Here is a 25063-nt window from a genome sequence, read left to right as displayed (position 1 = left end):
TGTAGTGCATCTTTAGGTGCAATGTTCTATGGGAAATGGAATGAGAGTAGTACGGGTCAATTAGACAGAACCAACATGAATGAGTTTGAGGAAATAATAATGAAGCCTGTGGGTTGTTCTATATTCCATAAAGCACAAGTAATGGCCCCAGAGCCCACGAGGAAAATTACGCGAAAGATAACACGACAAAATAGACGAGATAGATTGTCCCCACCAGAAAAAACATCTATAATGACGTTTCGTGTAAGAACAGAAGGGGACAAAGATGCAATCCCCCCATCTTACACGGTGAATTATAGCCCAAGAACTGTCCCTTTTTGTCTAAAAACGAAAGGCTCTTTTTCAGTCGGAACATATACTGAGCATGAATATAGTGGTATTGAAATGGGAAATAGAACCAGTATATGTGGGAGATCCAGTTTATTTTATATGTGGAGAGAAAGCATATCCTTGGTTGCCCAGAAACTGGGGAGGTACATGTTACCTAGGTCTACTGTTCCCAGGAGTATTCCTCTTAGAAACAGCAGACATGGCCAGACTATCCTGAACTAGAGTCAAAAGGACTGACAAGGGTGTTTTGATAGCAACTGATGTAGCAAATTCATTCATTCCATTCTTAGGGCAGATAGTGAACTCCTATAATATAAGGCAGCTGTCCAGAATACTAAAAAATACCATAAACACTACGACAGATATACTGTTTAACAGGATGTTGGAAGAAAAAGGAATCAGGTTAATGACGCTGCAAAATAGAATGGCTCTCGATGTGATCCTGGTTGATCGTGGGGGAATTTGCAAAATAGTGGGATCAGCGTGTTGCTTATATGTAGATGACTACTCCCCTAAGATCTTTGAAGCGATAAAGAAAATGCATGTCCTAAGCTCCAAACTCCCTACTGACGAAGGAAGCTGGGGAATAGGGTCTTGGTTTTGGGGAATACTGCGTTCTTGGGGATGGAAGTTGATTTTGATATTAGTAGTGGTGTTTGGAATATTCATAACGTGCTGTTGTTACATACACTGCCTACCAATAGTTTGCGCTGAGGTAACTGAGGGGGTGTACGGAGCGATGTTTGCATATGATGACAAGGAAAAAACAAAGTCATGGTCGAGCTGACCAAGACACAAATGAGATGAAAACAGTAAAAGAGTTGATGGCTATAGATATTGATGAAGACGATGATGTTTACGATAGCATGCAAAATTCAGACATAAGTACTTCAGACTCATCATCACTAGACTAGGTTTCAATAAATAGATGAGACGTTTGGCATACGGCCAAAGGAGGATTTGTCAGTCTACAAAAATGGATACCTCTACTGTGTGACTGCAAACGTATTTTGATGGCCGTGGGCCAACCGTCTCATGTACGATATGACAGAATATAGGTTTCCGAGTTTGCCAAATGAACGGCCATTTTGATGTAACAAGAATCGCCATTTTGTTATCTAAGCATTGCTCATTGCTTTCTGTTCTTATTGCTTCGCAGTACATTTTCTGCTTACACTGCTGAACTGTAAAACATTGTTGTCTGCACGTAAAAGGACAAGGCCTCAGGGCCGTGAGGATAACAAGAGTTTGTTGAAACACAACGTAGGCAGCGCCACGAAGAATGCCCGGCTCCCTCCCGAATGTAGCCTTGAAGCAGAGTTGCAGGGCATTTAATCATTTCGGAGCTGCCAGCCAGTCTCGTTATATGGTAGAATATATTAGAATAAAGCAGCTAAAGGCTTGAATTATGCTCTTCTTACGGCCCCCCTTTGCTGAGCCCCGTTAGAGCGTGTCGGCTCCCAGGACACGAATAGCACCTCATAGATAGCAAGGTCTGGAATGCAACTCTCCCCCCCGTATGTAGCTCGCTTCCAAGAACAGAAGTGATGTGTTCTGTTTAACAACTGAAAGATGCCTCCGCAATCACACATTGCAAATTGTTACTAGAATAGATGTTTGAAGGTGTCATAGTTGTCTAAAATGTCCATCATCACACCAAGTTCAAAGAAACCCAATAAAAGGGGGGTGTGAAACATGTCATAGCTGATTGTTTGATATGCATTTTGTATATATGTAACTTATGTACGTAATTCACTCTCTTGCGTCCCTCGAGGTCTAGAGATACACGTCGCGGGGCGTGAGACCAAGTTGTCCAACTGAGACGTTTGCTTTGCAATAAACCCTAGCTTAAGGAATACAACCTTGTGTCTGGCATATCTATCGTGTGTGGTGACTCGCCTTGTTTCCATAGACGTAAGGGACCCATAGGGGCCCCTTTCATTGGTGAAGGCGTAGATTATAGAATCACGCCCATTAAAGACAGATTGTGATTGGATAATCTGTCGTTCAATGGTGTGAATGTGTGGTATAAGCCTTTGGTAGAGCCTGTTAGATTGATCCATGAAGATTGGGTTTTCTACCTTTCATAATGTCTACTCACTGTTGAAAATGGATGAAAACATAAATATCTCAAGAACACAGTCTTTTTGACCCCTGATGAACGTCTCACAATAAGTTCTAAGGTTTTGATAAGCCTCAAGAATCAATGGAGATGCACTCATTGAAATGTGCTCAGTGGATTTCATCAATTTGTAAAATAACTTGATCAATGGAAATCTTTGTAAAAATAATTTGTTCTTAGTTGCATTTAAATCGTGTTCATTGTGTGTGGAAACGGTTGTGTATGTTTATTACTTTTCACGAGTGTCGACAATTGAGTTCAAAGATTACATCCAGCAGTTTAGTATAACATGAGAGTTGCTTATTAGGTGGAGCATAGAAAGACTTGATGACATTTGCATGTTTGAATATTTATGAATACATTTTCTATTTATTTTAGAAAAAAACTATGTGCATTTGAAATTTTGATGCATTCCAAGTATTGCAAAGGACCAAAGTGAAAAGACCTTCTTAATTGTAACTCACTATAATGTGCATTAACGCAAGTTAAATGGCTGAATATAAATGGGGAAAAAACTGAGGTCCTGGTAGTTGTCCCTGGCGACACTCTTGTCTATTGGAATTCGGATTTCTGGACGGACGTTGTTGGCTCATGTCTGGTCCCTAGTAGTTGTGTGAAAAGTCTAGGAATAAAGCTGCTTTCATCGGGATCATGCAAGGCTCAAATTTCCTCATTTTGCAGGGCTGGTTTCCTGAAGTTGAAAATACTGATGAAGGTTTTGCCCTTTCTGCCATCTATCCATCTGCCCATCGCTCCTTGGTGGTTACTGCATCCATCATATGTTCTCTTGATTATTGTAATAGCATCTATTTAAGCCAGTCTGATTTTCTGATACAGAGGCTCCAGACTCTGCGGCAGCACGTCTGCCGTTGGGTGCTTCTAAACTTTCCCACGCCAGTCCATTGGCTCTTGGTTAGAAGCTGTATCAAGTTTAAGACCTTCTGCATTGTGCACCATGCAATTCATGGCATAGGTCCGGCATTCCGCTGCTCTAAACTCACCACCTACATAAGAGCGCGAAGGCTTCACTCTTAAGGTAAAACCCCTTTGGTTGTTCCACGGTTACGCAGAGCCAGATTCGAAGGAAGTTCTTTCTCCATTCTGGCCCCTTCCTTGTGGAATTCTCTGCCACTGTCTCTACGCGAGACATCTGCTCAACTCTGTTTTCATAAAGCTTTAAAAACTTTCCTTTTTTAGGTTTCTTTGTTCTTCCCCTTGTTGCTTCCTTTCCGGTCTCTCCTCTCTTTGTGCCAGGTTCCTCCCTTTGCGCTGAATACATTTAAATGCATACATACATACACAGCAAAACCTAATGGTAATTCAGCTTAGAATTGGATGTTCAGGCTACTGAAGACACAGCAACCAATACTTTCAAAAGAAACCCACCAACCTTCAGGGGAACTTTCCTCCACAAAGTGGAAACCAAGCTAGTCTTTCCGGAGAGATAGACTGGTGTGGCTGGCAAACAAATGCAAGCAGCACACATTGGGGCCCCTCTTCCTACTTTGGAAGAAAACAGAAAAGAGGAAGAGGTTATTTCTCATATGGTACACCCCATAACTTCCCACTGCACACTCTAGGGCACAGCTCCCATGAAATATTACTCATGAGGCTTCTTCATAAGCACCGACCCCTCTCACCTGTCCTTTCCCCCAGAATCGTGGAGCCTCTGCACCAGTATTTTATGAAAGAGGCACCACAAATCTTGGGAGAAAGGTGAGTGAGAGAAAATATCAAAGACCACAACTATTAAGTATGGAAACCTTTTATCAGGATTGCTGGAGCACGAACTGTGCAAATAACAATGAAAGAACCATGATGTCTTTCACTAGATGCTGAGATGCAGTTTGCCAATGGGAGTTTGCGTGTCCCCCTAACAAGACTTTGTGAAGACTTTGTCCCTTTGTTCCTTTGCCTTCAATGTCGATTGCTATGATGTTTCTCTATGAGGACCAGCCAAAGGTTCCAGAATTGTGAGATTCACAACATTCTCTGAATAGCTCACTTGTAGAGATGAGTTCCCACCCAATTATTGCTGCCTCAAATTTGGTTCCGAGCAGAGTTTTCATGTACTCAGATTTCCCTTATTTAGATATTGCTTCCTCCTTGATGTTGTTCCCCAGGGTCCTCATGAAAAGGCTTTCATAGAACTACAGTGCTCTCAAGCTTGCCCAGAACTTCCAGTAGTCACCTGCTCATCTTCTGACCCGAAGTCTCAAAACACAATGATACACTGTTGCTATTTGTTATTGCAAAGCAGAGTTGGTGGTCAGGAGTGATTTATACAATCTCTGAAACATGCTAACCAAATCAACCATAATGTGTCTAACCTAATGGGAGGTTTTTCAAGTCATCCCACGTGTTTCCTATGCCCACAACACTCTACATAAGGGAAATAAACGTCACATGAAATCGGATTAATAAATGAGAAAAACTGTGCAAAATGCTCTGTGGGGGCTAGGCTGAACTCATGGTTAAGGCTCATGGCAGTCCCATGACTGCCTTTGACACTGTCAACCATGCCATCCTGCTCAACCGTCTCCGTGATAACCTGGGTATCACCGGTCAGGCTCTGGAGTTGCTGACTTCTTTACTCTGCGACTGACCCTCTCAGGTCCAACGTGAGTCCTTCCTCTCTGCTATCTTTTTCTCTACCTGTTGTGTCCCCCAGGGGTCTAACCTCTCTCCCTGGCTGTTCAACCAATACCTGGTACTCGTGGCCCACCGCATCGCCGTTCTCTGCCCCAACTTTCAGTATTATGCGGATGACACCCAGCTCATTTTAAGGCTACCCTCGGCCTCCTCCTCTACTTCCCTCATCTCTGACTGTCTGTCTACCATCCAGGAGTGGTGTGCCGCCAATGACATCTGCCTTAATGCCAGTAAGACTGAGATTCTCCTCATTGGCACACCTGCTCCCTCCTTTCCTGTAGCTCTCTGGATGGCCTCTCTTGGGCCTCTTCCTGCTCCCACCTGTGTGGCTAAAAACCTTGGGGTCATCTTTGACTGTACACTCTCCTTCTCTCCTCACATCTCTGACGTCTCTAAGAAGTCACACTACCAACTGCACCTCCTCAGAGGTATTCTTCCTTTCCTCTCCTTCCTCCAGGTGCTCACTCTCTCCAGAGCTCTGGTTCTCTCTAGGCTGGACTACTGCAACAGCCTCCTTCTAAATCTGCCTGCTTCTACTCTCCGCCCTATGTAACTTATCCAGAACAGGACTGCAAGACTTGTCCTTGGCCTCAAGTCCAGGGATCGTATCTCTCCAGGACTGAAGTCTCTACACTGGCTCCCTGTGGCTGCGAGGATTAAGTTAAAAAACCTCTGCATCGTCCACAAGGCCTTCTGGGGCCTGGGGCTTCAATACCTTCAACTCTCTCTTCCTAAATGCCTTCCATGTGGAGCTCTTCGCTCATCTGCCTCAAACTCCCTCAGGGTCAGTCGCTTCTCCAAGCAGGGATGTTGGGATGTGGGACACTGTTGGCCTTGCAGTTGGATTTTGCTGTTCTTTTGTCTCAAAGTTGCCATCGGTAAGAGGAAGTGATTGTGGAGTGGAAACGCCATACGGACCATCAGATTGTGCTCAGTTGGTCTGAACTATTGATGTGTACTTGCGCTGTCCTACTTGTGCGAAGATGCATGTACGTAGGTTACAATTCAACTTAATTCTCCTTTCTCCTCTTTGCAGCCCTGCCCCTAAGTCCGCCTCCCTTGCTCCCAGCAAGCAATATCTGCCTGGCGCACCGCACACGAACACCGGAAGTGTGCAGAAAGTGTGAAGCTGTTGGGCTGTTAGGGTGTGAGGGTTGGAGATGAGTCCTTACACAGTGGTGTGAAGCACATACAGTACTAAAACAATGGTGATTGACTATATGATAGTAGAAATATTTCTCTTCTTACATTGAGAACGCAGTATAACTTTGTATACTTGTATATTTGCCATGTATGGTCCGTGGTCAATCCCTAATTCTGATTCAGACGCCTTTAAAACGTTTTCTAAATCATCGCAGTCAACTAGTATAACTGTGTCTCTGCAATATAGTTGGGCTAGTCTATTGTGTAGTGTTTGCACTTTTTGGCTTTACCATACACCATTGCCTAATGATCATACAGGAATAGTCTGTAGCAGGGGGAGTTCCTTTCCTCTGCTATATGATGCTATTTGAAAGTTTTTATTGGTATACTTACAGTGAAGTAGCTTTGTATACTGACAAACAACACATATTACATACTCCATATTAGACAGCAACTTCAATATGATGCTATTTGATAAGGTGATTTCGATCCACGTTATGCATTTATTCAGTAGTTGTGGAGCTGGTGCCTCGGTGTAAAAAGAGTTGCCCTGTGTGAAGAATTCCTGGGCCCGTTGTTAATCTTGTTAATCTTGTTAATCTCTCATAACGGTCTATTCTGCTGACAAGAACATAAAGAAAAGAGAGGGAGATTATTGGGTTTAGATCATGGTTAATGGCCTCATAGGCGTCAGAAACTTACATGTGACTCAGTCTGCTGCATCTAATCCAATAACCATGATGACTGCGAACTCAGAAAGAGAGGATTCAGGATTGCTGAATTGCTCTGATGATGATGAAGTTGAGGTGGGCACCGATTTGTGCACAGAAACACAGACCTCACCAGTTAGCCCCCAGAAGCCTGTTATGTGTTTGGGGGATGTTCTACCAACTGGCCAAATGAGTGTTACTGCGGCATTGGTGCATGGTCATAGCAATGTTCAGAGTCCGCCAACAACGTTCAAGCTTCATGAGGTTAATGATATCGATCAGGATGCTCTTGTGGCTGATATGATCGATAAAGGGGAAACCACTATGCGAACTGAGACATTGAGAAAGATGCTGGTCGAACCATTTAGAAATCGAATTCCTGATTTTTCAATGTTAGCACCTGTGATTGAGGCTGAGCTAGGGAAATGCATGAGGCTCTCCCTCGGCCCTTCAACACTGGTCACACAAAGGAGGACTGGGGTTGAAAATGTCTTCATGTTCAGTAATCCATCTGATAATATGAGCAAGAGGCCACCACAGACCGAGGTGTCCCCAGTCGGTGGGGGAGCTCTGGCGAATCCACACAAGGTGCAAATATCTAGAGAGGGGGTGTGTACTTGCAGAAGTCTAGTTCACCTACTAAAGAAACATTGAACATGAAACCATACGAGCAAATGAAGCTGTTGGATCATGAGACAGGACCCCCACTGCACAAGTATGGGTTTTGTGAGCCTGAATTAGGATCTCCGGTAGTCCCCCCTCGGTTAGATGTCACGTCAGCGGATGCTGAATTTTCCAGTGATGTAATGCATATTGAACTTGCTAGACAAAGTTTGTGAGCAGGCACACTGGGAAATCGGTGTCATGAAGGCAACATTGAAAGAAATTCTATGTAAAATGAATAGAATTGAGGGCGTCCTATTTGCATGTGATGCTGACTCTGCTCTTGCTTTTGGTATTAAAAAACCGGTAGGTATGGATGCCAAAGCTACACAAACGCCAGGAGATTTGAGGATGGTAGGCAACAAAATTAAGTCCTTTGCTGAGGTAGCAGCCTCTAAGGTCCATAGGAGCGAGAGTTTGGGGGAGAAGGTGTATCTGGCGCAATCCCAAGAGGTTGCTACTAATTCTAATTCGAAATAATAATGATTGATATGAGGGAGATCAAAGAGGCCCAGTCACAGGAACTGCACAATCCTCCTGTTGAGGATTGGTTGAATATTTATTCCCCCCAAAATGCTAGAGATGGCTTGGATAGTCCTTAGGCTCTGGCAGATCTGATTGATCTAACAGAGGAGGGTCAAGAGCTGCAAGAACACATTGTTGTCGATCAGCATAAACTTGATACTGTTGAACGACCTGTTGCTGTTCTCACACGTATGGAGAAAAGATTGGGCCTTAGAGTCCAAAAGCGAAGGGCCCATCAAAATAAAGCCCTGATTGATGATGTGAAAAAAATCAAAAAATCAAACTTTAAAAAAAACGACAACTATAGCTACTTATATAAAAGAATTATGTTATATTTCTAATAACGATGTCATCATTGAACTTCAACAACTTGATGAGGAATCAAAAGCATTGTTCAATATCAACAATGAGGAACAGCGATCAGGTGGAAAGGCGCCTAAAATTGATCATGAGAAAAGTAATGGAAAAAATAAAAATAAAAGCCTGCCTACTCCTGAAACTGCGCTTAGCCTTAATGCTTCAGTGAAGGATGATGACCAATATAACCAGTATGGATCTCCTCTTCCAATAACGCATAAAAAGAGTTATATACATTTATCCAATAATTAAGAGCAAAAAAGCGACTAATATGATTGAGGGTGCCAGTGGTGCCCAAAGCCCAATTGCTAGAAGAAATAATCCCAAAAGTGGAAGTACTGGGGGCGCTCGGGAGCCTAGTTGTGGTATGCCTACGATGGCCCCAAAAATCCTTGGATAGGGGACATAAGGACTTACCCATCCAAAAAGGCCATAAGCCTATGGCAAAGTCACACGAAATTGTAAGTATGGGGGGCAATCGGGACATATGTGGTGGTATACCAGTGGTGGCTCCAACTTCCGTGTAGAGAGAGAATAAGGACCTACCCATCCAAACCGACCCCATTCCTTTGGAAGAAAGGGACGGGTGTGAAATCAAAGTGGAGCTACCACCACCCAATCGGGTATTGGCGCATGATATGCTGTCTATAATGGGATGGGAAAGTGACACCAGAGTAAATGGGAAGGCTAGTCTAAATAGGTCTAACATGCTTAGAGCCTTCCAGGCAATACTGTCATTCAGAACTTTAAGATGGGCGATATTGACTGGATAAGACTAGCCCCTAATCACAGTAATCTCTTGATCTGTTCCTATCATTCCCATACAATCATGAAATTAATATGGGACCACAGAGTTGATTTTGTTCATATTGGCTTGACACCTTTCATATTCAACAATGAAAATGAAGCAATTATATTTGTTGAAACGCCTTTGCAGATTGCCAAGACTGTCCCATGTCTGCTTATGAATAGTTTGCCCTAACAGATTAATGAGGACGTGATAAGACAACTGATGGTATTTGCTGCAGCTATCAACAAGCTTACTGGGTCTCAGCCACTCATGGGCAATCCGTCAGTGAAGGCAAAAATGCTTCCTGTAGCGTAGCAATAATGTCTTTAACATTGTGTCCTGGAATTCATGTGGGCTAAGAAACGTTCACTCCTGGTTTAAAGAGCTAGACCAACGGGTTAAACCAGAGGTTATTATGTTACAGGAAACAATGCACATGACCCATTTTGATGTTGAAGGTTATGAATCGTACACTCAAGGTGCTAGGAGAGGGAATCATGGGGAGACCATCTGAAGGACTTGCAGTATTGATAGATAACTTGTTTAAATTGTCCTCGAGTCTGATCCACAAGGATGATTTCATCTTTGCAGTTGAGCTCATAATCCATGGTGAGCCCAGGGTCTGTGTTTTAGTCATATGTATATATTGGAACAGAGAAACAGTACTGTTTGGTGATATGAGTAATCAACTGGACATCATACTCGAAGGAGCAATTGTCTGTAATCCGCAGGTTAAAATTGTTGTAGGAGGAGATTTGAATTCTACTTGTTATGGTTTGCCTGTAAATAATGGAATAAATCAGGGGAATTATATGTCTACCTCTATTCAAAATGGGCAGAAATGGGTCGATTTTTTTATGACCTGGGGCATCCAAATGGTGCCTCCGGATGTGAATTTATACAACTATACATGGGCACGTGGAAGCCTTAGATCACTTGTTGATTATTTCTTTGTGTCTACTGCAGTATATAGGGAGGTGGACCCAGTCTGCATTTGTGACCTATGCTATGGGGACCATTTGGCCATCCGATTGACACTGAAACTTCCAAATTGGCGATATAAAACTGAGCTTAATTTTTCTCTAATCGAAGTGAAGAGAAATCAGCTTTCAGTTAGATGGCACCCAGAAACTTGTCGTAAGTTAATCAGAAGAATAAGGTCCGATACAGACATATTAACTAGGGATAGTCTCGATCAATATTCGAGAGCGAAAGTGGAGCTTGTGAATGCTAGACGAATCCAATTTCATGTCAACTGTATTGACAATTAAAAAAGACTTGGTCCGCCTCCCATCTTGCACCAACATTCTGTTAACCTGATATTTGACAAATTAAAGAAAGAAAAGAATAAAAATATACGACAGCTCAGCAAACAAAAATACCCGCTCATGATCTTTTTAGATCAAATTAAATGTCTAAAAAGAGATCTACTCATTGTAGACAACCAACGTATGATTCGCAATGTATTAAAATATGATAACAGACAGGTATGGGCTATGCTGAGAATGATAACATGTGAGCCAGAGTCCTATAAAGAACCCGCAATATCAGCTCCGGTGTGGGCAGCATATGTAACTGGAAAATATCACTTGCCTCCTAAATTCTCATGTAATTCCAGCAGGAACTTTAACAAACTGATATTGAAGGAGTCCCCCTGGTGATACGAGGATATAGTACATGCAATCAATAAGATCAAAGGCTCAAAGGCCGCAGGGCCTGATGCTATCCTGCCCTGTGTTTTAAAATCTGATTCCGAATTGTGGGCAAAGATCCTGAAAATTAAATTCAACAACAGTTATCAATCAGGACTGATTCTCCCAACATGGTGTTCAGCAAACATAATTCCAATATATAAAAAGGCCATGGTAAACACGATATTGGAGGAGATTCAGAGCTATATTGAATGCAATGATTTTCTGTCTCGGTACCAGGCAGGGTTCCGTAAAGAAATGGGGTGCTCCCTGAACGTAACGATCATGGCTCATTTACAAAATCAGACAAAGCATTCAAAAACACGGTCAGTATATGTGGCGGGCCTTCTATTGTCTGCAGTGCTTGACAAAGTAATAAAAGAAGTACTTTGGGAAAAAATGATTAAACTTGGCTTTACGATATATTTGGTTGCTATGATTACACTATTGCATACAAATACGAACTAAAGAATTAGGCTTAATAAAGAAGGGGACCTTACTAAACCCAGTTCTTACGGATATTGGACTTAAACAGGGGTGTAACCTGGCAGCGGTCCTTTTTAATTTGTATTTATCAGATCTGGATGTATCATGGAATCAAGCTATCATCTACCCAGTGAAATTAGGTAAATTGGTATTGAACTGGATTGGTTTTGCTGATGATTTCCTATTTTTCATTAGGACCCCATTTGGCCTTCAAATCAAATTGAATTTGTTTGCTTGTTTTGCCTGTAGCCATAATCGTCACGCAAATCCCACTAAATCCTTTATTATAATTTTTGCTGACAGAAAACAGAGAACATCAAGATTTACCTGGGCACTTGATAAATCAAATTGATTAATACAATATTCAATATACCTCGTCCATACGCTACCTGGGCTATACCCTTACCAACAGGTATTCAGCAGTCATATGGAAGGAGACATTGATCAACAAAATTAAACCATTTGGCATCACAAATGAATATTCTTCTTCTTAAGTATTGTAAATTCTCCTTTCTCCCCATTATTAAATTCTACCTGCTAAAGGTGGAGAAGATTGTTCTGTATGGCTTAGACATATGTATAATGGAGATGGATCTATTCCTTGATATTCTGCAGGGCAAACTGTAGAAAACAGTACAGTGTTTAGCGCTCTCCATCCCAAATGACTTGATATGTCATGAACTGGGAATGTTACCCCTTTCTGCAAAATGGCATTGGCATATGTTAAATACCTACACTAAAATGTTGGCTCAGCCTAGAAAATTGATGTATGAAGAATTACACCAAATGGTCATGGTGGGACGACCCCGTTCTATTTTAAAGTTCAGGAATAAAATGAACTCAATCCTAGAATCAATCATGGTAACCAAGGAGGACTAGGTGCCAGACTTCCTTGTTGTTCCATTATACCAATGGTGTTTATTGTCTGACAGACTTTGTAGCTAGTCCTTTTGCGAATATGGCAAATATAGGAGGAAATGGGAACACAAAGGAATGTATATTCTGAAATTCCTGTGTGAGAGAGCAAGGAAAATGTATATGCATTGTAAATTGAATCAACTGCCTACCAATAAAAGAGTTCAATATTGGGATGACAGGGTTGTTAATGCAGAAACTGGGAAATGTTGATTCTCCTATAATTCTAATGAGTTGGAAACATTGAAAAATCCGGTGATTTACTGTGACCAATTTGAAAATATCAGGATTCGAATATTTGAAAATTACCTTCATTCTAAGTCTGAGCTCTCTAGGGAATCATTGTGGAGCAGATGTATGTGGGGTAATAGCCTAAATCTTATCCTCAAACTGATAAGAGTGTTGTGCCACATTGACGAAAAATTATTAGGAAAGCGTAATGCATTGGTAGGTACAAGTGGATAATGGCAGGTTCGGCCACTACAAACAAACTCAATTTAGAAGTAACTAAACATCTGTTTATGTATCAAGAGATATCTAATTGTGATCTAATACTGTAATGCTTTATAGCTCTAAATACTTATATATGAGAGATGATCTAGGGTGCTTATGCTTTGTGCAATGTAATATTTGTAATGTTTTATGGATTTTTAAGGAAACGGGGGATGATTTAGGATGTCTATGAATTGTGATGTGTATTTGTAATGATTTAGGGTGTTTTCCCTTTTCCTTTTTTTAGGATGTGGGGATGATTGTGTATGACTGTATGTATTTTGATATTAAGTTATGGTTTTAAAGATAAATTGGATGTTATCTTTTGTTGAATGATTTTAAAATGTATATTATGTCGGTTGTAACTCCTATGTTTTGTAAAGGTTTGTTGTAAACCAAATACAATTAAAAAAAACAATGCTGGCTTTAGGCATCAGGATTGCTGTTTTGTATGTGCTAGCAGCGGTGTTAAAGGCTTATTTATTGCTGGGAGAGTTTTCTTTTTCTCCACATGTGTTCTGGGGCGTGTTTAGAATTGTGGAGGGCTATTAGTTCATCTGTGAACCAGTTGTGATGGTAGCTTTTTTTGTGAGTTGTAGATTTTAAGGGTGCATACTGATCTAGAGCACTGAGGAGTGCAGTGTTGTAGGAAATGAGAATGGCATTGAGTCAGAGCTAAAAGGCCATGCTTTGAGGGAGGAACGGATGGTGGGTTCTAGTAGCTCTTTGGTCAACTTGTGGGTGTGTCTGGCAGTGATGGGTGGAAGGGCCCCTGTTTTCAGGGTGGGAGTGAGTGCGAGGGTCATGGTGAAGCAGATCAGGGAGTGATCTGACCAGGGTACCAGGTCAATGGAGGTGACTTGGATGGGTGTATTAAAGGATAGGACCCAGTCGAAGATCCTTACTTTGTCGCGGGTAGGAGATGAAATGGATTGGGAGAAGTTCATATTCTCTAGAGCTGAATTGGGTGCTGCTGACTTCTGGTCACTGTGGTCTTTGTATCCCAGGTTAAAGCCACTTGGGAGTAGGAATTTGGTTTTGGGCTTCAGGAGGTGGGTAATGAGCAGGGGGATGTCGGCGTATGGGGTGCCTAGGTTGTTGGGTTTGTTCTAAAGGAGTCGGATGTTAGTGGCAGTCTGAGGGTTGGTTTCAATTTTAGCTAGTTTGTGTTCATGACCCAGCAGAGGTAGGAGGGGAGAGGCTCTTATGAGAAATACGGATTTGGAGATGATGGTGACTCCTCTGCCTTTTTGGGATGGAGTAACCAGTGGGTACAGTAAGGGAGAGGGGGAACCATCTGCCTCATGTAGCCAGGTTTCAGTTATGTCTAGGAGGTCAATATTGTTGTTGAGTATGAGGTTGTGGATGTTGGAAGCATGGGTGCAGATGGAGTGGGCATTGATGAGGGCGCATGTAAGGGGTTCAGGGCTGGCAGGGGTGAGTGAGGAGGTGGAAGGCGGGCCAGGGGGGCACTTGGAAAGGGAAGGTCGAGAGGGAGTGGATTTGGTGGTAAGCAGCATACATAGGGTCATGGCATGATGTTTGCTGCCATCTGTAGGGGAGCAGTGGCTTTTAAGTGTAGTAGGATTGGCATGGCCAATCATTCTGGAGCGTAGTCTGTGTAGGCGTGGAGCACCCAGGCAAGGGGCCATGTGCACATCAGGGAGAGAGGTGGTGAGAGTAGGAGAGGGAGGTTTAGCATGCATGACATTTTGAATGAGCATGGATGTATTGCAGCAGGCAGGGCTGTCGGTGTGAGGACAATAAGTAAGGGCAAGGGTGGGTTGGCAGGAGGCTCAGGGGCTCTTGCTGGTGGTGGTGCTTTGAGGCGGCTATAAAACCCCTCTGGTGTCTCAGTGAGCAGATCCAAGTTAAGGTGGGTAGGAAAGGTAAGGTTGGGGTGTTGTTACAGGAGTGTCTGGGTAGCGTGGCTGGGCATGCTGTGTAGCTGAGGTCAGTGGTGTTAGATGGGGGCATGAGGCCTGGGAGGGGTGGTGGTGGTATGCCAGGGCTTAGTGGTCGGGATCATGGTTGGGCAATCAACATCCGTAGCATAAGCATTCGTATAAGGCTTGGGGGCCAGGAGCATGTTTGAGCAGTCCACATTAATACAATAACCATTTCTGCAGGGCCTAAGTGCCAGGAGCATATTAGGGCAATTCACAGTAATACAATCCCCATTTTTGCAATCCCAAAGGGCCACGACCATATTAGGGTCCACATGAATACATGCTTCATAGTTTGTGCTCATGCCTCATACCCAGCTGGTATTCCCCAACATGTGACCTCCTGCTCCTCTATGCAGACCAGCCTTTCCAGCCAGGCTGTAGGGAAACCTGACACACTAGCCTTCAGTACCAACATCTCAAGGTGTTCCAATGGCAGCCACATATATTCATGCACTTGAAAGGGGTTGCATTGAGATAAAGCTGCTGATTACTGATGCTTTGAAAGGGCCTTCTTTCATCACAGTTGCATCATGACATAGCCCAGTGGCACCTTGTAACTCAGCCTCGTCTTCCTGCTGATGTCAACAGATGTCAACAGACATAACCTGCACTTTTCTATATGGTGCGGCAGGTCATAGTGTCAGTGCAGTCAGCAGGAGCACCCGTTTGCATTGAGCAATGAGGAAAGTGCAGCAGAGCCAGCAGATGCATGTTTTCCTGAAGTGCAAAGAAAGATCAACACCCCCTTCTGCTGAATAAATCTTCACTTCTGTTAGCGACATTGATTGAGGGTCAAAGGGCCAGGTGCTAAATGGTATGCAGAGACAGAGAAATATATGTACTTTCAGGTGTGAACATTAAAAGGAGTCTGAATCCACCAAGCCACTTAAGCTACAACAGTAAACGATGCAACACTAGATCGTGCTGGATTTATTTTTTGAATGAAATGTGCCATAACATGTTGATGTGCTGCAATCCAATCACTTCACAGCACTCTGAAGTCTGGGTATCATCATGGAAGCGCTAATCGATGCAGCTTGGGGCAAACACACCTACCCTGCTGCTGAGGTCATGGTAAGCGCCACATGGGAATATATTGAATCATACAAACATATACATCACTGTCAAGGAATTTCTTGCAGATAATCGTGCTGTCTGGGCATGTTTTCAACCGTGTTCGTTAGAGTAACTGTAATATATGTGTTACTGATACACGCTTTTTTTTAACCAAAGACAAATGTAATTAATGCATCCTATGTTTCTTTTTTTGGTAGTGGTAGTGTTCCAAGAAGGGTGAAAGCATGGCAGAGAGGCAGGTTTGAACATATAAAGATCATCAAAACGTTTTCTGGCAACAGGAGTAGTAGGACCAAGAGCAAAGGAAATTGCCAGCATTGCTCTCCCTGGCAGATAGAATTGCACTAGCACTGTATGATTGGGGCCTTCCTTAGCAGAACGATTTTCTGCGCCTGTGTGTTGGCAGCATAAGAAGAATCCAGCAGCAAAGACTGGTGAACTCCCTGTCCATGGACAGCCGACAGCAAATTCCTCAGACCAATGCACGACATTGAAGCAGGAGAGGATTCGAACAGATACATATTTTCAAAGTTAACAATGCTGGACTAAATCATGACAGAAAAATGAATTACTGTGAATGTATATAAATATCCATTTTCACGGGGACACTAGATGCTAAATTGCACCCGCAGTAACATTTGCTCAGGAAACACAGCTGTAGTACAACTACCTGGTTTATCCATTATCATTTTTCTGATTTCCTCACTATACAACTGTCCAATTGACACGTCTTTTCAGTATTTCTGTCTTGGGCCTGCATAGTAGAAACCATGTGCCACACGGTTTCTTTGATGCATTGTTGACCCCACACTTTCCATTGTACCATCTAGGCAAGAATGCCCTATGGCGATCATCGTTTAGCTGCCCTCTTTAAATTCGAATCAACCACCAACACCCTTCCAAAATCTCTCCACTGGCTCCTGGTTGCCATAGGATCAAATTCAAGACCCTTTGCATCATCCATAAGGTTTTCTCTGGCTTGTGACCACGATACCGGCAACTCTCTCTCTCACTAAATACTCTCCTTCCAGAACCCTCCAATCGTCTTGCTCCAATTTTCTGCTGGTCAAACGTTTCTCAAAGCAGAGACCCACAGGCAGATCTCTCCCCTCGGCTTGCTGCCTCCTCTTGAACAGTCTCCCTCTCTAGCTCCATCTTGAACCGGATCTTCCAAAGTTCCACAAACAACCCAATACCTTTCTCTTCTCCTCCTTCCCCCTCTCCCTCCCATGCTAACCACACCCACAGCTGCTGAGATTGGCGGTCTGGTCCCTCAAGAGTCCAATAGGGACCTGGCCATCTGCCAATCGCCACCAGCATCTGCCCCACTGCACTTCCCTCTGAGTCCACACCTGCCAGTTGGGTGGTTTGTCTCTGCCCTGAACTTACCTGATAGGTGTTACACCTCCCTCTTTGGTTTGGAATGTCCCCACCCTTGCACTTGCCTGTTGCTTCCCCAGCAGGCATCTCTTGGACTCCCCCTGGGGGACCCTTGAGCACTTACCCCCACCCCTCTGCATTCCTCTGCACCCAAATGTCACAAGGCCTAGTAGGGCCGCTGTTTGTTTTCTTATTTATTCATTGGGCCTCATTATAAGTTCGGCGGTAGCCTTGCCGGTAAAACCGGCAGGCTGCGCCAAACTTCCAAAAATTTCCAGAGCCCGCAAATGGGCAATTACCAGGGCATTCCGGCCCTGCTGGACCCGGTATTCGCCCATTTGCAGGCGCCGGAAAAAAATGCTCCCCATTCCCATTTAAACAATGGGAATGGGGAGGTCGGATGCACCAGCACCATTCAGAATAGTGCTGATGCATCCAACATGCTGTGCTCACGGGTGCCGCTCTGCCACACTCGCAAGCACAACTCGTAGTTTGCCAGTCCGGGAACTACGGTACTGGCAAGCTTACCGGTACCATAGTTCCTGGACCGGCAAACTTGTAATGAGGCCCATTGTCTTTTCCATTGTTTATTTGTTCCCTTGCTCCCTTCCCTTTTTGCCTTGTGGCTCATTGAAACACTGTCTTGTTGTATGAGCGCCATATAAATAACCAATAAATAACTTTGTGTTAATGTACCTTTGAAACATTCCTGCTGTTTAATTACATCCTTTCCCCTTCTGCTTGTTTGTGTGTCGCCTGGGTTTTCGAGATATGTATTGTCAATCACAAGCTGTGGGTTGGTTGCAGTGGATGTAGGGCCTGCAAATGTGCCTCTGGCATGATTTCGTTGTTGTTTTTATTCAGTTGTAAGTTGAAGCACAGGAGGCATTTGTAATCAGGTTAGTATGTGGTGCTGAATTGCTACTGCTGGTCTAAAGGATTAATGTGTTCCTGTAAATCAAACTTAATGTTACTACATCCCAATCCCGTGATGTGCTTCTTTTTTGTCATATACCTTTCCTCTTAAATTTGGTTTAAAACACATCAGATATAGTTCTTTAATTGTCCGTGCTCATGTTATGAACCGAAGGATTTGTGCGAATCCCATAGCTGCCAAAAGCAGCGGAGCTACTGATAAATCAACCGCCCTTCCCACAGTAGAGACTGCTTCATTTTCAAAACAAATGATGCCAAATATCTATCACGACAGTAGACATATTTCTCCCCTTCTGGTATTTACAGGCACTTCTGGAGGAGAGCACATTTCATTTTGATGCTGGATGCCCCAGACCAAACAGGTCAAGATAATCACTTCCGATAAATTCCCATGCCCATCAGGAACTTGCATTCCTGATTGAACAGCTGCGAGCATAGCAGACAGATACATTTGCCACATCACTAAAACGGATCCGCAAAAGTGACTCAAGTTTGAAGTATTATGGAAAGAGATATAAAGAAATTAGTTCTAAATGCTGCGGCAAGAGATACAAGGCGCTTCATTGCTCCTGTGATAGTTAATACAATGCAATTGAAATTGTCATAGAGTGAAATATAATCATGTTTCCTCACATACAGCAGGATAGTACCACCACATACTTGGCTTCTTGCAATTTGTATGAGTGCTGCTATAACAATAGTGCAGCACTCTACAAATATTCCCGGCTGATGTTAATATGATTCTAAATATGTCAATGTGCAGCTCCATACACCATGGCACAATACAATCTAGCAATGTTCAGCATTTCCTTGTCACTTTATACATTTCCAATACATTTTGAAACAAACCCAGTCCAATTTGTATCATCATAGCATAACATGTGTAAAACAGCGCATGCCCATGTCCCAAGCCATTTTAGATATTTATTTTCACCTGACTCAGTGGTACTCATATTGTTGACCTTGATAGGATGAAGTGTGGACTGGACCTGCCTGAATTCGAACCTGTGACCATGATATGAAAGACAGTTGTCTGTGGTAGATGCATTAGTCCACTGGGTCGCAGTTATTACCAGTCCAATTTTGTGCAGGATAAGTGCATTGTCATGGTAATTTTCATGTTGCTCAGAATAAATTTGCTATGCCAGTTTCACAGTGCCCCTAGAAAATACCTGAGCCAGATTTATGTAGTTTCAAGAGAAAAACACAACAGTTTCAGCAGTGGTATGCACGTGTTTCTCCAGTTAAGCAGATTAGCGTTCCATTTTGCATATTACTTCCGGAAGATGACTATCTGTGGGATGTTTTAACCCACTTTTGCTCTGCTATGCTGCAGCCCTGTGTGATGATGGGGCCAGAAATATAAAAATGGCTGCAAAACCCTTGTGCACGCCAAAATCTCTGAAAATTGCACTTTGCAACGCCCAAAAAGATGGCTGCTCAATCTGCCACGCATGTAGTCAGTGGTGGAGCAGAGATCTCACTCCTGGAATATTTCACTCGGCTCCACAACAAGTAAAAATGGAGTACAGAAGGAAAAAGCAGTGTTGCTAAATGCAGCCCCAAAATTTTGCTTTAAATCGTATTTTCTTTGTTACTGAAACTGTCAGGAGCCGGCCTGATTAAACTTTAAACATGTATATAAATTGAAATCAAATGTTTGCAATCTAAGAGGCCTGTTACTGAGAGTAACCTATGTTGTAATTGTTTTGATCCCATGGTTTAAAACCTTGAATAAGTATTCTAGCTGCTATTTTGAAATCACAAGTTTGTTTTAAGCTAAGGGAAACTGCAACAGAATTAACAATTAAATCAAGCCTGGCTAAAAGCTACCAAACTGGAATATCAGGTTTCTCCACAGAAGGATGGCCTTTCCCCATACCAGGAAATCACACCAAAGTGATAATTATAGGGTTTGGAAAGAACCTGGTCTATGGAGGCAAAAGGGAACAATGAACAGCTGCCACTAAGGAAATGCGGAGTGTGAGGACAGTCGTAAATTGCCTTTACCAAGAGAAAACAGGGAGGAGACTGCTTCTGAACTGCAGGGAGACAGATGGAGGCAGAGACAAACAATCTGTGGCTGAACCTTCACAAAGAACACTTTTTAAAATACTTAGAATTCACCAATGAAAACTGTATAAAATATCGCAGTAACAGATTTGTGAATCTAAATTTTGGCTGCACGTTTCAAGAGGCGGCAAATTTGCGTAACATGTTCTGGAAATGTATTGCTGCTAGAAGTATGAAACTTTATACACTTAGGCTTATGTTAAACACGCACACTTGTAGAAATTTGCTGATAAATTGGACATTGTGTCCTTGATGAAAAGGGCCAAATGCTGTGAAAAGCTGAGACAAGATCCCACCGCTACGGGGTTTGGAGGGATAGCTGCTATATAAAATATATGATCTGTATATGTGATTCTTATAGAGGTTGCACATATGTAAATATGTATGGTGCCAAAAGTAGATTTTGTGTTCAAGGGGCCATGGGTGGATCCTCAGACTCATAAAATCACACTATAAAGGTGACACCCTGTTTCTCTCCTCCTAACAAGGCAGAGCGGAGACTCTGTCCCAATCAACTGCCAAAGGGGCGAGCTTAGGATAAACCAGCCCCCACACCACTTTATCATAGCATAAATAGAGACAGCTCACCACTCAAAAAGAGAGACAGATTCACACACTATCCCGATGCTGGCAGAGCACCCTGCTAATGAACTTTACATCTTCCTTGCTGCAGACTCCAGAAACATGGCAAAGCAGAAATCCATTGCATAGCTGAACCATTTTCAGCTAGGCCTCAAACTTGGCAAACCAGAATCCCACAAACCTAAGGGGAAGCATCAAAATACAGCCGGGCTGCGCTGTACTGCTTGCCTGCTAAAAGAATTATCATCAGAACCAAGAAGTGCAGATCCAATCCAGTCCTGTGCCGTGCTGTGACCAGAGAGCCTTGCTGATTGCAGACCAATCAGATGTGCCAAGGTGTCTGTACCAGAACCAGATCCCATTCCCTGACCAGAATCTTGACGGACCAGAATCCTGACGGTTCCGTTTAAAAACTTATCTAGTGAGTAACTATAGAAAGAACTGTGTCACTAGCATATGTACCTTGCTTAGTTAATCCCTATCTTGAACCCATCCTTTCTTGTCTTCAGAACCTGTGTTGTTAGGAGTATTATTGAATTGTCTGAACTCTCTATCCAATCCGTCCTATCTTCCTCTGTACTAGTATTGCTAAAACTATCTCTGCGCTGATCTTTTCTCATCTGAAGAAGGCGAGTCCTGCAGGCAGTCACCCTGATCAAGTGGCTGTGTTCCTGTGGGGCATTCATTTTGTTCATAGTCATCCTATAGTGTAAGAAATCCTTTTTGTCATTTTAACCCCTTATGCCAAGGATGAGGTAACTCGTCCTTGGGATTACCTCCCCAGCGTCTTAAGGGGTTAATGAAGGAGAAAATGTTAGAAGGCATTGAATGGTGAAATACCAAAAACGGCCTTGGCACTGGGGGGCGGAAACCCCTGGCAGTTAAAAGGTTAAAAGTGCATTCCTGTTTTCCCTTCTTGCGCCTATCTCGAAAAAATGACCTCCACTAAAACGTCCATAACTTCCTCAGTTGTTGTGCTAGATACATTTAAACTTCTGCTTGTAGCTAACATCCACAGCTTTAAATCGCATCTATAACCGCATCCCAAATCCATACGGTTCTCCCGGTATCGCGATTATCGCGCATTGAAAAGTTTGCCACAAATTTCGTTTTCGGGAAATTCTGACACGTATAAAACAGCTTTTAAGTGCTTCCAACTTGAATTTTAAGATTTCAATTTGTTTCTTGGTATTAAATCCTTGCTTGTGTTTGTGTGCAACCATCCAAAGCGGCTCCCATAAGAATTTATAGTAATTTCATCATTTTTTACCATATTTAGGCCCTCATTCTGACTCAGGCGTTAAGGGGTTTACGGCGCCGTAAACGGCGCTAACCCTTAACGCCTGATTACAAGGTTCCCTTTGCGGGATGGCTTTTAACGGCTGCTTTTTGCAGCCGTTAAAAGCCATGCCGCAAAGGGACCTTGGCGATAATTACGGCACCATAATTTATGGTGCCGTAATTATCGCCTTTCCCCATTCCCATTATGCCCTATGGGTCAAAAATGGGAATGGGGAAGGGGCCATTGGTGAATGGGAAATTACCGCCCCACTCACCTTGGAATGGGGCGGTAATTCCGCCATCCACCATGGCAGAATTGCAACCTTAGCGGCATGGACCATGGTGCTAATAGCACCATGGTCCTCCGCCAAGGTTGTATTGAGGGCCTTAGTGTTTTACCCAGTGCATTCTAAGGTAACTCTAAAAGCCATTCTGACAGCTTGACAGTCAATTCCGTGTTTCTATTGTGTTTGTTGGGGGAAAGTGGGATTGATATTTTGTGTGAATTCTGTCATTCCTGAATACCTGCTCTCTTCTCCTATCGCTTTACATTGCCTATTGGGGGTTGAGGGGTGTGCAGGGGCAACCTTTAACAACAGTGCTATTTGACCTGTACACACACCCAAAAGTATTATTTCTGTGCTGAATTGTTTTGCTCACTATTACTCCTTGTGTATTAAAGAGATTATTCTGTGTTACATCACCCCATTGGTGATTAGTGTATACCCATTAAAACATAGTGTGATTAAAATGTAAATAAATAAATAAATCTTTTAACTTTGCTAACCAGCCTGGTTCCTGGTTCAGTGTGACCAGGGGTGTTCCAGGAGAGGGGCGTGATATGAGTGGTGTATAGTTCAGAATAAAGAATTTTTAGACAAAAATAAACAAGGATTTCAGTTGTGTATTACACACTAGGCGTTGACTTGGGTGTCTGCCGGATTGAAATCACTTACAGCTTGGGGGCTCGTCACGAGGTCCTGAATTAGACATACCACTTGTGACAGTCTAACACAGTGGGCTAACTGACGGGGTACATACACCTTGTTGGGCTACCATACTGTGCTACACTGTAAAAACACCCTTCAATAGAAATACTCAAAGGAGTTGGGCCTGTTTTGCAAAAATAGAATAACCCTGAGATAAGTCAGAAGGAAATTAATATTTCCGGAATGGCGACCCCAGTGGAAATCAATATGCAAAAGACCACCCACTGCACCACTGCACAAGTTGTTTGTCAGGGGTGAATGGGTAGAGAAGGATGAGAATGTCTGGCTGCAGGAAATCAAACAACAAATAACTGCCATAGAATTCGATATATGGCAGGACCAGGGTCCATTACACCAGGCACTTAGTGAATTGTATATGGCCCCAAGAGTAAAAGAAGAGCAATGTAAAATTGTCAAAATAGCAGCTTACCTATACCTCCACATTGGAGTAACATAGGAAAAATATGCTGAAAACCTAGATCTGGCAAAGAGGCAAGTAAAATCCCTAGAGAAAGTCCAGACTTATCTGGACTCTGCAGAGGAGCAAAGGCTCCAGAATAGCCAAGAAGCTGAAACAGACGCTAGGCAGTATGCCGCCAAACTGCAAGAAGAACTGACGCTCTTACTGCAAAAGAATGCAGAGCAAGATGCCCAGATACAGACACTGCAAAAAGAGTGTCAAGAAAGGTCGGACTCCTTAAAACAGAGCCAACAAATGCTGGAGCAGCAATTGAACTATAATAGAGTCTGTGCAGAGCAGATAGTCACCCTGCAAAACCTCCTAGAATCCTTAAAAGAGGAAAATAACAAATTGATTATCAAAGACCTTGAATCCCAAACAGAGTTTGATGAAGAGTGCCAGAAATCTGGGGCATTTAAAAACAAAGGGACGACCTGGCTGCACAGAGGGGTACTCTAATTCAGGAAAGGGACGTCTTAGGCCAGGAAGTCAGCCATTTAAAAACCAAGGTGGAAGAAAATCACCTGGCCCTTCAAGGACTGGGTGAACTCAAAATGGACTACGAAAAGCTGTTAGAGCACACCAGGAGGGTGGAAGATGCTCTGGCAAAGAATGATCAGGCCAATAAGGACAGAACTCTGGAGGTGAGTCTCCTGCAGCGAAAGTTGGCCAAATACTCCCAAAGCAGACAGGAAGCACAGAGAGACAATGTGGCTCTCTGGGAAAAAAATGACAGGCTCCATAGACAGATATCCATGCAGGAACAACTAATAGAGACCAGTAAGGCCTTAATAGAAGAACACAAGGGTCATATTCTTGCATGCCATCAGTGAGTAGGGGCTGAGAGGGATGAGGTCAAATGGAAGAGGGCAACCCCTGAGTATAACCTCAGGAACTCTGTTCTCACCAGAGACTTTAATCCTTTCAGTTCCATGAACTCTGCCACTCCCATGTCCACTAGCTCACATGAACCAAGGGCCAAGGGGGTGGTAGACTTCAACCCAATGGGAAATATGGGGCTAATAGGTCAGCGCCTCCCAGAAATTCATCGGGGGGCATCTATGTACAGGTTCCCAAGTGCTAGGGCCATCTTCTCTGATCAGGGAGAATCCAGTGAGGGCAGAATCAGAGAAATGGATCCTCAGAAATATAACTTACCAAGAGATTAGGCAGTGAAATTTGGTGAGGAATTCCACGAGACCAGGCCCACCAAGCGCATACTAAAAACCTCTTCCCAGCTAGGACAGTGGGGGGGCACTCAACCAATCCTGGGAGCAAGGGAGAGTCAGAAGACTCTTGTGAGTGCCACAGGTCCCAAGAGACTAGGCCTCCACATTCTGCCAGCCATTCCCAAGCTCGCAGAATCCGGTAGAATCTAGAAGACGAGACAGCCACCTCTGGTAGCATTGCCTCTGAGCCAGAGGATGAGTGGAGCAGGGTGACCAGAACTAAAAAGGACA

The sequence above is a fragment of the Ambystoma mexicanum genome, chromosome 6p (genome assembly GCF_040938575.1).
Source record: "Ambystoma mexicanum isolate Mex_15411 chromosome 6p, UKY_AmexF1_1, whole genome shotgun sequence".
Lineage (NCBI taxonomy): Eukaryota > Metazoa > Chordata > Amphibia > Caudata > Ambystomatidae > Ambystoma > Ambystoma mexicanum.
The sequence above is the reverse complement of the archived record's forward strand: the minus strand, read 5'-3'. Positions refer to the sequence as shown.